Below are 14,804 nucleotides of genomic sequence, written 5' to 3' on the forward strand. Positions count from 1 at the left end.
CTATAAAAAAATGACAAATCACAGTTACACATAAGTACTTCTGAAGCTATATAAAAACAAAACCAAAACCAAATAAAGAGCACCTGTCCCAGAAAAAAGCTATATTCTGTTTATTTACTTTATTTGTTTTATTGTATTTTTATTTATTGTATTCTGTTATTTATTTCTAAAATTAATGAGCACCTTCAAGCAGGAAGTCACAGATATAATAATGCAAAATTATACCTACCTGCAAGATTTACGTACAATAATCACATACATTCTTGTATTAACATACAAGAATTTCAGGAATAATGTAGTTTACAATTCAGAAACCACTGAGTTGGTTTGGATTGCAGAAGTGCTCTTTTGTTTCTTGAAAACATGATGGGATCAGTGAAAAACACAGCATCTTTCCTATCCCCAAAGTCTGTAGTGATGTTGAAACTACACTGTTTCCTGGCAAAGCTTTTCAATTGCCATACATGATCAATAGTTTTATTTAATCTGATTGTCCCTTTTATAGATCGTCTGTTACTATTTTTTACTTTCTGTGTTGACTAGGGAGATAATTGATCCTTGTTCACTTTCTTACATCACTTCATGTGTTTGTAGACAGTTCTGTCTTCTTTCATCCACCTTTTTAACAGACTGAACAGTCCTGTTTTGTTAACCTTTCTTAATAGGTCTTATTTTCAGAGCTTTTAATGATTTTTATTGTTCTTGTCTAAACCTTCTCCTGTTTGACAGTGTCTGATTTAAAATGTGGCTTTCATGTTAAATACCATGCTCCAAATGAAGAGAAATATGGCTGAATGCCAATTTGTTTTTACTTGACTATCTAGGTAAAGACTAGCAGCTAATGTATTAATTGAAACAAGCTCTTCTTACAGTTTACAGGCCATGTAAATGCAAGCTGATCATTGTATAATCTTCCCTTGTTCTCAGTTTATCCTTCATTTTTTGGTGAGTGATAATGTCCAGAAGAGCCTGCATTTTAGTGGAAGCCAAGCACTGCTTTTCTGAAGCATGTTTTTTCTACATTTGTAATCCACTGGTCATCTGGAATTAAAATATCCTGAATAAAGTCAGCTTCAGAAATACAATGGAAGAGGTTAATCTATAGAAGCTGTAACTGCTGTAACTAATTTAAATTCTGCTTCCAGCCATTGATTTCTATATTAACATTCATATTATAGATTTGCAACAATTTGTCCTGTTTGTAAGTTTTTTTTTTTTTTTCCCAAGGTCTCATTCAGATGAAATCTATAAAATAAACGTTTCAGCATAGGGTTAGCTAGGCTAGCATTAGAAATGGTAGGTTGAGTGCAAACCAAAAAAAGTATATTTAACGCAGTAAAAACAAGTAAAAAATATTATTATTATTATTTAGTTTTCACTTTAATGATAACATGATTCTGTTTTGTCTTGTTCATTATTTGAATAACTGATATCTTACATCTCCATGCAGGTCAAATATTTTTACATGCAACAGGGCAACCTTTTTCTGATATGCAAGCACAATAAGCTTCTACCCTTTATGAGTTTGATTCTTAGCATTCTTAAATATTCCTAATAAAATTCTTGGACAGAATAAACTGTATGCTTATGAACAACATCCTGACATTTTGTTGTCAGATAATCAATTTAAACGTCAGGCAACCCTTCAATCTGCAAAGTGTATGCATTATTGCAAAAGTGTCAGTTCGTTTGTTTACGGGGCTAGATGTTCTGAAGTGGTGTCTCTTTTCCCATCAAAGGTCAGGTTAAATTTTTTTTCATTTTCTGCTAAAAATCTATGGGCTTTTCATAAAGTTGTGGTCTTGTTTCTATCTTTCCTCTTCAAATCAACAGAAAATGTCATACGTAATGCTGCCTAAGACACATCAATCTATACTCATGGCAGATATATCATCTGTGAAACTAGTTCAAGAAAGCTGTCAGGTCTCATTGGGAAAATTAAGCTTTCTATTAAGAGAATGAATCATATATGACAAACATTGAATGATAGACTGGAAGAAGCTATTGTTCGTGAAGTGCCTCTCAGCTTCAAGTCCCTTCTCTATTCACAGTTACAGTAGCTTATTGCTTCTCTAATTTATATGTGTGTATATATATATATATATATATAAATGTATTGCATTGTTCCACAGATTTAGGACATACCGTAAGAAATTTTTCAACATATTAATGTTATTCAGATCTGAGGAGAAAAAATGATGGTTCTCAAGCCTTCATTTAAGAAAAACAAATAAAGAGCTCTTATAGGTGACCACTTGTCTGATTAGGTTCTACTGTTTTTCTCCTGCTTTACTTGTGTGAGAATATGCTTCTTATGGCAGGGATGTCTAACCTTTCACAAACTGAAATCCAGAAAATGAAAAGCATAGCATAACATATCCCTAAGAAGTTTATTATTCCATTTCATCAGGTTATTCTAGGAACAGAAGTAACAAAACCTCATTTTACAACTGTTCATCTCTCCTTACCTATGCTTGTTTTTAGCGAGCACAACAGCATACTTCTTTGTCCCCTCACTGTAGTACTTTGCCATTCTTCCCTGTTTTCCTAGATACTACCCTTCCTCATTTTCTTCCTACTTTTAGTCCACTATTCTGCTGTTTTTCCTATTGTCTTTTGTTCCCATACTCTTTGCTCTCTTCCTGCTCCTAGGGGGGCCTCTGCAGATATTCATAACATGAACGAGTAACAGTTAGGACAGTGGAGAGAAATAGCAAGTGGAGAGAAAAAAATGCTTTAATGCAACAGTAAGTTTAATTCTAAGACTTTTTTTTTTAATTTAATTTTATGTTTTTTTATTCATAGAATGGTTTGGGTTGGAAGGGACCATTGGACCCTTAAGGATCATCTAATTCCAACCTCCCTGCCATGGGCAGGGACACCTTCCATTAGATCAGGTTGCTCAAAACCCCGTCCAACCTGGCCTTGAACACCACCAGGGATGGGGCATCTACAACTTCTATCGGCAACCTCTTCCAGTATCTCACCACCCTCATAGAAAAGAATTTCTTTCTAATGTCTAATCTAAATCAACGTTTTTTTAGTTTAAAGCTATTACTCCTTGACCTATCACTACACTCCCTGATGAAGAGCCCCTCTCCTGTTTTTTTTTTTTGTTTTTGTTTTTAAGGTTGTGGCTAAATAACATTTAATCCTTATACCTATGTACATCTTAGTTCCCAAGTCCAGTTTGATGCCCTGACTCTCCCACTCTTTACTACAAAGAATGGAATAGCCGCTGTCTTGCATCATGATTTACATTTAGAGGTTGCCAGAGTGAGTATCTCACGTGCCTCCTATAGAAGTTATAATGCACATGTTGTTGTATTGATTACTGAAGAATTTAATCTCATGTGTGAACCCCAAGATTGACTAAAAGGTCTGTCTTGATTTACTTTGAAAGGTTATTTCAGTAATTTCAAAAATGTTTTTATGCTTGACAACCAGTTGACTGTGTGCATACTCTTAAAGTGCATTCCTTTAAACTCTGACATTACACAGGATACTGTCACAAAAAGCTGACTGAATCTGCTGTAAAAATATGCTATTAATTAGATCTTGATTTTGAGAATTCCACTGACAGCAACTTTGATTCTTTTGTTCCTTGTACTGTTTTCATAACTAAAGTAAAACTGACAATGATGTTGACATATTGGTGGAAACGGGGTAAATCAGCCTCTATGCTCTTTAGAAAAATTTTTATTGTAGTCTGTTTCAAAATAAATAAATAAATAATAAAAGAAAAAAGCACAGACTCAGAATGCAAGAAAAAAAGTAAGATCCTGGAGCTAAATTACAGTACAATGAAAGAGCTAATGAGGACTAGCTACAAGATAGCCAGTGAAGCTGAGACAAGAACGGCCTAAAGTAATAGTCACTTCAGAACTGACTGGTCAAAGTGTTAAAATTAATTACAACAGAAATGCTCCCTTTGCCAAAGGATGAGATTAGAGAGAATAACCTCAGAAGTGCTCGGCTTGAATTTCTAATGTATTCTTTCTGCAAGTATTTTTTGAACGCTCAGAGTAATACTTAGCAGATTGGCTGCAAATAGATACACAGATAAACTGCTCCAATATACAGACATACCACTAATGCCGTGAAGCTATCTTTGTGAATCAAAGAGATGTTAAATTATATTTGACTATCTCATTAGCTCTCTGCAGGATATACTTTTACATTCCAAATATCTGTAAACAGCCAGAGTTCTCTTTTAATAATTAAGCTGCCAAAGCAGAGCTTGCTCCATTGCAGAAGTGGAGAATTTACTGCAAAAATCCTTCAATACATTTGTTCTGGCATAGGAGAATATTAAGGATTTTAATAACGTAAATATTTTAGAGTAACAGCATTAAAAGTTAATAAATAGATGTATATACTTATATGTATATACAAATGTATATACATATTGACAGTGACAGCAAGATAATTATATCTTAAAAAACTTAAAAAAAACACACTTGTTTAAAGTAATTTTACAGGCAAGAATGATGTCTGCTTGTGCAGTAATGATACTGTCCTGTGTGCCCCAAATCAGAATCTTAAACTGCATGATTGCATATCAATTTTTCACCACTGAATATTACCTCATTGAGTTGATAGGTGACTATTAATCATTGTCTTCATCTTTGTAGTGATGTATATCGTTTAGCTTTATTTATTATATACAGTCTGATCTGAGTTTATCTGAAGAGTTAACCTTGGCTGAGGGCCAGGTGCTCACCCGTCTGCTTACCCACTCTTCTCCTCAAAAGGACAGAGGGGGGAAAGTAAGATGAAAAGCTCACGGGCTGAGATAGATAGGGAGATCACTTAGAAGTTAATGTCATGCACAAAACAGACTCAGCAAAAATAAGTTTAATTTATTGACAATTAAAATAGATTTGAATAGTGAAAAACAAAGACAACAACTAAAAAAGATATTGTTTTGCTCCCTCTCCTCCACTCCCTTTTCCATGATCAGCTTTACTCCTGACTCCTCTACCACTCCTGCCCTGAGTGGCACAGGAGGATGAGGTCAGTCCAGTTCCACTCTGCCACTCTTCCCTCCTCACATTTTTCTCATGCTTCAGAGTGGTTCTTCTCCCTGAGCTGCAGTCCTTCAGGATAAACCTGCTCCACAGTGGTATCCTCCATGGGCTGCAGGGTATTCTTTGCTCCAGTGCCTAGAGGACCTCCTCTCCTCAGAGGGTGGTGAGGCAGTGGAACAGTTTGCTCAGAGAAGCTGTGGATGTCCCATCCCTGTAGATGTTCAAGACCAGGTTGGATGAGGCTCTGCGCAACCTGATCTAGCGGGTGGCATCCCTGCCCATGGCAGGGGTTTGGAACTAGATGATCTCCAAGGTCCCTTCCTACCCAAGCCATTCTATGATTCCTCCTACTTCTACATTGACCTTACTGTTTGTAGGGCTGTTTCCCACTTCTTTTTTTCTCCTCCTCTTCTGTCTGTTTGGCATTTTCTTCCCCTTTTTAAAATAAACTTCCCCAGAGGCATCGCCATCTTGGCTGCTAGGCCCAGCCATGCCCTGCAGTGGGGCTGTTGGAGCTGGCTGGAACCAGCTATCCCCACAGAGGCCCTGCAGCCTCCACTGCCAGCTGCACCCCATAGTGCATAAAATACAGTGTTATTAAATACTCAAGGTATCTCTATAGTGATGTTATAAGAATAATGAAGTTTTTCACAAAAAGAATTTGTATAAATTTACACATTCTTCCATAATAACTCATATATATAAGCACAGTAGAGAGATTTCTTTAAGTGAAACATCAAAAACCTCAACCATTTAATCCAAAATAAATTAGTAGCTATCATGTATCAGGCTTTTATGAAAAAATGTGGGTGGCAACTATTGCCAGCTATTAGCTTCAGTGCAGCTTTGACCTAGAATACACATTGGTTATAAAAATAATTTGATTGATAGATATCATTTTTATGTGCAGCTAGAAACTATTCCTAGCAGAAACAAAGTTTTCTATGACAGTTAGATAGATTTAAATGAGCCTGTAGAAATTATATAGGAACTTGAATAGCTATAATAATTCTTAAGGTTTTGCTAAGATCACACTAAGAGCAGAAATAGAAAAACTTGGAGGGCTCAAAAAATAATAAAAATCAACAGTCTTAAAAAAAAACAAATTTTGGAAAGTGTAAGATGATTTTTAATATTCAAGTTAATGAAAAAAATGTGCTAAGGACTTAGGTTTAGCTACCAGCCTTGTAGATATAATTAGACCAGTAAAGGTTATGCTTTTGCAATGTCCAGAAATATCTGAACACAGAAAGATGATATTGCTATCTGGGTAGGTTAGAATGATTAATTAGAAATTCACTTTCACAGCTAATATTCAATTATTTTTGTCACAGTTTCTTCCAAGAGAAGAAAAAAGATTTTTTTTTCTCATTTCTTTTTTTTTTTTTTTCTCATTTTGTGAAGAACCACTTTTATTTATGAAAAAAAATAAAGCTACAGCCTCCTGACTTAAAACACATATTGCAGTCAGGCCCCACTCTGGGTGAAGGAGCCAAGTGTGATGCTCATGTAGCATTTCACTGCTGGCCAAGACATACACATGGGACGAAGTCTGAACTCTCCTCTTTGCCTCAGTCAACATTTGTATCTAAAATTATATTTTATCTAATTTATGTCTAAAATTTTGGGGCAGATTGTTTGGAACTGAGAAGGAAAACTAGCCTTCTCAAAAAAGGATACAGGCTGCTGCACTTACCCCTCTGTCTGGCCAAAACATTCTTTGAGCTTTTCTGTGAAAAGTTGAGTAGGATGGAGAGTCTATGATAGTGACAGCAGCTGGGATTTTGATGCCAACTTTAACGTTTCTGAGCTTCCTAGGAACAAGTGATTGCTTTGAATGAAAGCAAGCTCTTTCAGGCTCTGAAATTAGAATTTATACCAAAGCAAAATTCTGAATCTTTTTGCAATGGACTTGTTAGGCTTGAAAGTGAATATATCTTTAAGAAGTTTAAAATTAAATGTGTGTTTGTGGAAGTAAGCCATCTTGATAATAAAAAGGGTTTTAAAATGACTGACATAGAAAAGATGGGAATTTAATCCTCTTAGTACCACAGATGACTGTTTTATTTAACTGATGCTTTAAATGATGGGAATTCATAGCTACTAGAGAAATGTAAAACATAGATTAAAAACGAGTGTAAACTCAGATATCTTCTCCTCACTACTTGTATCATTTCTTAGCAGAGTGATGCAAAAGCAGAAGTCTTTGCAGAAGGATTTGATTTTAGTTTAGGCCATCAACCACTTTCTAGGTCCTTTATCTCTCCTGACTGAGAGCTAATATTGTTTTTCTGATTCACCTGTTTGAATGATCTGTACTCATCCACCCAGCACTTGATGTTAGTTTTACCCTCTTAGGAGTAAGCTGATGAAATTTTAAGAGTATTATCCAAATTTGAATGCTAGTGATCAATAACTTGTGTTATTTAAATTGAATGGAGAAAGAAAACAATTAAAAAGATACAACCACTAGAAGTTTTATGCCAGCATAAAGCAGCTCTTTGGAACATTGTTATCTGTCTTCAAAAGATTTGGAGCATTGCAAAATTTCCACAGAAGAAGAAAGGCAACACTGTAACAGTATTCAAAAAGAAAAGAAAAAATAATGGAGCTAAGTGTAAACTGTACTGTCATGACATTGTGTTTGGGCTGAGATAGGGTTAGGTTAATTAACAGTCAAAGTAGGTTAACCTTGTAAGCACCAATTAACATAAGAATAAGGATACAGAATGGTTATTAAAAAAAAAGGTTACTAAAAAAAAAAAAAAAGATTCCAATTATTTGCAAGGTGGCTGGAAAAGGTAACGGGGTTGTTCAATCTGGTTTATGCTTCTGTAACACATGTAGCAAGATCCACATTGATACGTGCTTCTTATGATGTCCTGGAGGAATAGGCTCTTCGCTGCACAAAATTTACTATTTTTTGTTAGTGGACTGGTAGAACTGACTTGAACTTGAGGCAAAAATCCTTTCAGATACAAAGGAAGAGGCGTACTCTGGAAGTGTCAAGTGAGTTTATTTCATATTTGAGAGAGGAATGATTGCTGCTGGGGCACAGAGACGGGGTACAGTATCTACATTTCAGAAATGCTACCTAGAAATTGGAGACGGTTCGGAGAAGAACCTTGAGAATGATAAGGAGATCAAAAAACTGGGCTCTCCCTAAAATACATAGCTCAAACAATTTGTCTAATAAAAGACAGGTCTGTGGGGGTGACCCCAGCCTAATCGATATATAATTTCCTGGGAATAGAAATCTATTAACAGAGTACTAGCAAAGAAGGAAAGTAATTGCCTATAGTAAGCATTTAGCTAATGGATTCTCCATCTCTAGAGAGTATTTATAAATCTATACTGGATATCATTAAAAGATATGCTTGAGATCAAACAGGAATTAATTCAAGGCATTCTGAAGTCTGCATTTTGTTGGAGGATAGGCTAGATGGTCATGACCTGTAATGGAATATAATAATCTGTATTTTCTTATTGATTAGATAATGTCATAAAATCAGTGAAATTCTGTTTAAACTGCAAGTTATTTTTAAAATAAGGGCTAAAATACTATTTCTTTGATTTTTTTGGGGGGGAGGGAATATTTTTTGTGCAACAGGGTTACTAATGACTAGAGTAAATTTTATATTTTATATATTGTTGCCCTTGTCTACTAGAGAGTTTACTGGGGGATGATTAATAAGACTTGGTTTGCAGCAGCAACAGCAGTAAAGAAAGCGCAGATCAGAATCACAGCAAAGTTTTGTTCTCTATGAGGAGCTCGCTATTCTGGTTGATATTGAGCTACAGAGTTTCTGTTTTTAACAGGTGTAATTAGCAATTTTAGTGTGTTAGAATACAAATGAATTGTATTTCAGAAAGTCTCTCTTACAATGGTGCATCCTATGGAATTATTGCTAAAGTAGTGGAGAAAAATGCTTCTGAATCCTTACATTTTTTTTCAGCTGTGTAGTTAGCTTTTTCTGAAGAACATTAAAACATAGAATAATAATGGTACTGAGTTAATTTCAGAAGATATAGAATCATAGAATCATACAATCATAGAATGGCTTGGGTTGTAAGGGACCTTAAAGAACATCTAATTCCAAACATGGGCAGGGACAGTTTCCACTACACCAGTTTGCTCAGAAATGTAGGAAATTTTGCTCAGAAATGTAGGAAAAAGTTTCACAAGCAGATGAAATAGAGCTAGAGGACACCTGTAGGGAAAATAATACAATTTTCATTTTTTTCTTTTTATGAAGACAACAGATTTTTTAATGATGTGTTGAATGTTGTAAAATCATGATGTAAAATCGTTGAATAGCATCAGAGAGGTTTTCCACCCTCGTTGTCTCATCTGGAGTAACTGACACACTGACACATCTAGCTGTTAGATTTTATTTTTTTTTAGAAGGTTTTCCTTTTATCAGTGCCTTGCATTGATTTCCACAGACTGAAAACATGACTGTGAAGAATATGCATTGCCATTCTGACAGTGGTCTGTGTTTCTACTATCTTTTCTATCTAGGTAGAATTTAGAATTAGGAACAGCCTATTTGATCAGGTACTTGATATCAGAAACTGATATTTGATCAGATACAAATTCATAGAGAAATTCACTGATATGAGTGAAGCTGTGCCTAAGTGCAAAAAGTCATACAGATTTGATGGCAGATATATTTGATGTACCAGCATTCCATATATGCAAGGTTTAAATTAAAATCACGTGTAGTCTGAAGATGTAGATGGTTTCTCTGCCTTTTTTTTTTTCTTTTCTTTTTCCCCAACATTGTATCTATTGGTTGTGGTGTAGACAAATACTTGGGGTTACCTTTGTTAGTAAAAGATAATATCCTCAGGGTTCATTTGATGGAATGAGTGTATCATGAATGTATCTTAAGTATTGTGTGCTGGAAGTAAGTGTAAAGAAGTGAACATTGATTCTGGAACACGTCCTTACAACAAATCAATACTCCTGAAAACAAAGATATTAATTTCTCTTGAAATCACATACTATATATTTTTAATGCATTAATCTTAAAATTCCATTGTAAATGGTATGGTATAAAACTGATTTTAATACACTTAAAAATATATTATTCAAAATACATATTCTTCTCTTTTACTTATAAATTTTGTACTGTGGTGGGTGGACTTGCATCACATTTGTTCTGCTAAGGAAATGGGATGTATTTCAGTCAATAATGCATGCATTATACTTACTTTAGCCTTCTAAGGTAGTTAAGTTACAGTGCTCAAAGTTTCTGTTCTACATTTAGGTTATTTTTTATAGGATGATACTTATGCAACTTATGTGTGCTTACTTGTGTTCAATGATATCTTTACTTTATACATGAACATAGACAAACCAGCAATATATACTGGGCCATACAGAAAAATGCTGAAGTCCATTTCAAACATTTGTCATTCAGCCTTGGAAACTGGTAGATGCAATTTATATGCAAGCAATACTGAGAAGAGAAGTTAGTAACTGTGCAATGTGTTAAAATGTGTTTACATTGCACTACCAACCTGTAGTCTCAGAGCCTCAAAAGACGATAAGCAACTAAATCTCTCCTCAGAGACATCCTAATTTTCAAAAACCCAACAAGTGCCAAAGGGCCTGTGGAAAGCTTTATTGGCTGGAGACAGAGAAAATCAGACCATATAATTCAATTTACTGAGATAAAACATCTCTTTTGAGTGAGATATTTTTCTTTCTCTGCAAGAGGCTTCAAAGGTAACTTACTGAAATATTTTTTAAGATACTAAATCATAATGACTGAAGCCTTCTCAAATTGTTTGGTCAAAAATTTAGAATGAATTCTGTATTACAGTACTGCTTCTACATCCTAGTAGGGATAGAGGATATCCCTAGGCTAGGGATGGAGTGCTGGTGGAGGAAAAAGAGGAAGAAGCTGTAAGAAGAAACAGCTATGTAGCTTCCTATATTGTGGGTGCAGTGAGTAGAAGAAGGATCTAGGAACTGGTACTCTTGCATGGCGTTGCATACTCAGAAAAAAAGCAATCATCTTAAGTTTCTCTCATGTCAGTTTGCTTGGATCTCAATTACAGTCAGCCTTTTGAGGAGGATATTGGTCTATCAGATGGAAAATGTTAAAAAATTCTGGAGCTAAGAGGATTTCTTTTGAGGGTTTTTTTCCCCCTAGCAAGAGATTCTTTGATAATTTCACATTAGCTTTTTGAGGTCTGTCACTCCAGTTTGCAGAAAGCACTGGAAGCATGCTCTAATGATATGCTATAGTATAAATTTTTAGAATTGGAATATCATCTGTTAGTAAGTCACGCTGCTTACACAAATCAAACTATAAACATCTACAGAGCATTTGTTCAATTAGACTGAATAATATTATTGATACAAATTCAATTAATTTGACTAGATGTGTTTTGCTTAAAATGGTAAATATAAGTGGATTTGTAGCACAATTAATAACATTCGCATGATACCCCACGGTACTCCCTGAAAGTATGTCAAATAATTGAATATTTTAATTTTGAAATACTCAATTGTGCGAAAGTTCCACAGTTATTTGTTCTGCTTGCAATCACAATTAGGAATTGTAACAAGATATTTAAACTGGAGTGCAAGAAATCATGACTTACATCTAAACTAGGTTGATGAAGAAATAGACAATGTACCTTTTCATGAAAGGTATTGGTGAACTGCTCTTAATGTAGTTAGCAGTTCATGGACAGGTATATGCTAAGACCAATGAAAGATTAATGAATATGTTGTACAGTACAAATTAGAATGATATATATATATACGCATTTAATAAAATGTAGTGACACTACATTGCTGGCTTAATGAAACAGAAATCCGTTCATCCAACCAACTTAAAAAAGAAACCTTTCTCAGAAATCTTCCAGATTATATATATGTGAACACGGCATCTCTTATTAAAGACATGTTGAAGTTTTGCAAGGAAAGTAAGAAAGATAAGAACACATATGCCAAGAAAATGGGTTCTTACACAGTGATTGTGTGGTTTGATCTGATTTGTCTTGTACATTTGTTAGACCAACAAAGGAATGTGGATTAGAAAGCAGAAGATTAAACTGTAGAGCACAAAACAGAAAAGTAGAATGAATAGAATGTAAGCCTTTGTTTTTATTTCATTGCTCAAAACATTCATTTCATAGTGATATTCAGTCTGGGTATAGTAAATATGCTACCACACAATGAAAGATGTGCTAAAGCATTTTAAAGGCAGAGCTATTACGTAGTTGCAGCTGCTCTGCCTTCTGGTGATAAAATTAATAAAACATCTCTACTAGTTTCCTCTGTTTCTGTTGTGACAACATTAGTCTTTCCGTCTCTGGTACAAGACTAGAAAATGAAGAAAAACACAGTACAGTTTCCCAGTAATGCATGTTGACAGTTCCACTAAATTATGTGTGTACCTGGATGCAGTGGAACATGGTGAGTCACTGACACTTTTTCCTTTATATGTATAAAAAAAAAAAAAAAAGGTGAACTGAAAATTTTATACTAGGAAAATAAATTGTTGTTAATAGTTATAGTTGAACAGTATAATAATACATTAAATATAAAATGTGAGTTATTTGCTAATTCCTCCAGATCTCAGTTAACAGAAGCTCCATTAATTTCAGTAAGCAACAGATCCTAAATAGCTTTGCAAGTCTGTACCCTAGTGTTTTTACTTACCTCTCAGGGTGAATGCGAACTATCAAACTAAGTGATTCTCAGCATAGTGGACCAAAATCTGTCCTCACCAAAGCTAGCAACATTGTGTAAGTCTCTGAGGATACGATTTAATGTAGAATTTGGTCATATACATTAAAATAAAGGTTCTCTTTTCAGACCAGATTCTTTCCATGTACATTAAGACAGTAAATGAAATGTTATCAACATAACAAAAACACTTTGTTTCATACTGGAACTACAAGTACAGCTAAACAAGTTAGTTGGCTCTTAGACTAGCTTTCCTGATTTCTGTACATTCTATACATACTTCGGCCCTTTTTGGCTGTTTCCAAGGAAATGTATACACTGGAGCATGTGTGGCAAATGTGTATTGAAGCATTTTTTATGTATATTTTTTTTCCCATCTAACCTACAAAACTTCATAACCCTAAGACAGATAATAAAAATAGGAACATTTTATGGCTGTCATTGGATATGTTTAATAACAGAACAGCATGTCTGTCTTTGTTGTCATGGTGATAGGATAACAAAACCACAAATCTTACCCCTTTCTTTATTGTACCTGTATTTTTGATAGCATAAACAAAAAAAGGAGGAAAGAGTGTCTTTTAAATAGATGGTCTTCTTGCTCCCATTTGAGGTGGAAATATGATTTGTTTTAAGATCATTTCTCATGTATTAGCTTACATAGCACAATAGCTGCTTCCAAGGTCAAAAAGATCTACCTAAGTTACTAAATGCTACTCACTGTGAATGTGCTCAGTGGAAGTAGCACACTTATTTATGTTTCCATAAGTGTACAGTTATAACCATTTGTTTTCTAATACATGTCTGAAGTAACAGAGAGAGAAATTAAAAACATCACTCATGCAGTATACAAAGTGGTCATTTTGGTCACTGAGGGAAAGGCTTTCATTTAGAGTGTTGGAGCAAAATGCAGGGATCAGCAGAAGGCAGAGCAGATTTGTTGAGGTGTGGAGGAATCCTGTTGACACAAAAAGGAATCCTGAATTATTGTTTATACATCTTCACAGTTTGTAAGATCAACATATTTTTCAACAGCCCTCTTCTTACAGAACTTAGAATAGGAATTGAAATTATATGAATTGTATGAAACTATAGTGTTTCTCTGTCACAGAAAGAAAATGCAGATATTTTCTCTAGATATAGGTTAGAACAAGATGCTGCATATATGATTTCAAGAAAAAAAAAATCAATGTTAGCTGTATACTGTAGTGGTATTCTTTTGGCCTGAAATAAAGTCTACGTTGCAAACTTGTAAGAAAATATTAAGTAGAAAAATTGTTACTGTAATTGTACTACATTTTAATAGAACTGAGAATCAAAAATGATATATTCAATACTAGTTCAGACTAGTCTAAGTAGTAATTCTGCTGTATATCTCCATACATAACAGGCAAAACAGTCAAGCAAAGATAACTGCACATTTTTAAAGGCTGCAAATTCAAAATTTCAGCAGTTAGGAAATAGCAGAATTGCATAGTTAGCATTGTGCATATATTTTCAGATATATATGATTCAGAATTATATAATACACTTTATTCTTCTCCAACCCTTACTTCATTTAATGCAGAGAATGTCCAGCACTTAAAGGATTAGCAACAGTCTAAGCCTTTGTTTTATTCCCATTGGTCAGTGGATGTCTTTAGGCATTACTTGCTGTATACTACTTAAATGTTGCAATAAAACAGGTTTGTTTGTTTTCTGAGTTTTTATCTACAGTATTGTTACTGCAGTTTGCTGCTCCATAAAGCAATGAATCCATTTTGTCAGGCCTCTTCTCTCAAGTGGGGATGTGATATAGTCTGCAATTTATATATTGGTAGATACAGAGAGAGCTTATAAGCAGAAATAAGTGCTAAATCTTAGGTAGGCAATTTGGGGTGTTTCAAACTACAGTGACATTGCTTTTGTATACTCAAGCAAAATTCCAGCTTACAAAACAGAGAATGGACTATCTGCTGTGAAAAAAATTGGTTTTGATGACATGTACAACTTCTGCACAGGTCTACATGGAAGACACAGGATAGTATTAAATTTTCCAGAGCAGGACCCAAATGGTATGGCCC

This window comes from Anser brachyrhynchus (genome assembly GCF_964034855.1).
Source record: "Anser brachyrhynchus genome assembly, chromosome: 3".
NCBI classification, from domain to species: Eukaryota; Metazoa; Chordata; class Aves; order Anseriformes; family Anatidae; genus Anser; species Anser brachyrhynchus.